Source organism: Neopsephotus bourkii, unplaced genomic scaffold (genome assembly GCF_033783945.1).
Source record: "Neopsephotus bourkii isolate Nb327-2 ecotype Australia unplaced genomic scaffold, CSIRO-AGI_Nbou_v1 NB_1477, whole genome shotgun sequence".
In the NCBI taxonomy this organism is placed as follows: Eukaryota; Metazoa; Chordata; class Aves; order Psittaciformes; family Psittacidae; genus Neopsephotus; species Neopsephotus bourkii.
The window spans coordinates 521,178-522,504 of record NW_026901953.1 but is presented as its reverse complement, the minus strand read 5'-3'; positions in this window follow the sequence as shown (position 1 = coordinate 522,504).

The window sequence follows — 1,327 nt, the reverse complement described above, 5'->3', positions numbered from 1 at the left end:
AAGGGATGAGGGACGGGGGTGGTCTCATTCCCATCCCAGGCTCATCGCCATCTCCACACAAAACCACCCTTGAACAGGGATCCTTCACCTGCTGGCTGGCTCTTAGTGCACAGCCCTTCTGCATGATGCCACCAGAGCAGAAACTTCTCCTGGCCATAAACCACACAACCCCCCCAAGAGATGACTGAAATATATCTGGGAGCAAAGCCTGCAGCAGCAGCATTCACATGGAGAACGGTTTAATTCCAAGATGGAAGTGGCAAACAAAGGGTGGGGAGGGTTCAGGCTCACCTCGTGCCCATCCCTTCACAGAAACCCCTTTTGCTGCTTCCCAGGAGAATGTTGGAGCTGCCAGACAGCTCCAGGCTGGGAAGGATCTGTGTGAAATAAGGATGATTCACGCATGGTTTGGAGACTATAGAGGAATGCCGGGTTTCTAAACCCCAGAGAGCACACCAAGAAGAGAAAATAAGCGCCCCTTCTCTGCTGGGTTGGCTTTTCCCCCTCCTGAAAGGTCAGGTCTGCTCTTGCCGAACTTCATGAGGGACTCCCTGGCATGTTAGAGTGACCAGGAACCACAACCCTCCCCGGGACAGCAGCAAAGCCCCCATACATGGCCAACCTGTGACTCCTCACTCCCCACAGCTCTTGCTGCGGGCACAAGGCATGGTTCAGCGCTGCAGCTGGGGACAAGAGCCCGTGCCCCCCAGCCCCACGTGCAGCACTGGCCAGTGCAGTGCCCCACTCCTCCTCAGTACAGCTCAGTGCTCCCTGGTACAGCTCAGTGCTCCCTGGTACAGCTCAGTGCTCCCCAGTACAGCTCAGTGCTCCCCAGTACAGCCCAGTACAACTCAGTGCTCCCCAGTACAGCCCAGTGCTCCTCACTACAGCTCAGTGCTCCCCGGTACAGCCCAGTACAGCTCAGTGCTCCCCAGTACAGCCTAGTACTCCCCGGGACAGCGCAGTGCTCCCCAGTACAGCGCAGTGCTCCCCAGTACAGCGCAGTGCTCTTCAGTACAGCTCAGTGCTCCCCACTGCTCTCCAGTTACAGCTCAGCATCCCCCAATGTTCTCAGCGCAGCCCGAAACACACACTCTCCATTGCCGCCTGCACGCCTGCACGCCTGCACACCGGCCCAATCGCGCCCTACGCCCCGCCCCTGCCGAGGCCCCGCCCCTGTCGCTGTCCGCCTGCCATCGTGTCAATAAAGCTGGATGAAGAGCCACTTCCCTTTCCCGGCAGCACCCTCTGCGCTCTGATTGGCCCTAGAGGCTGCCGCTCGGCACGCACTGGCCAATGGGAAGGCAGAGAGCGGGGCAGGGGGTGT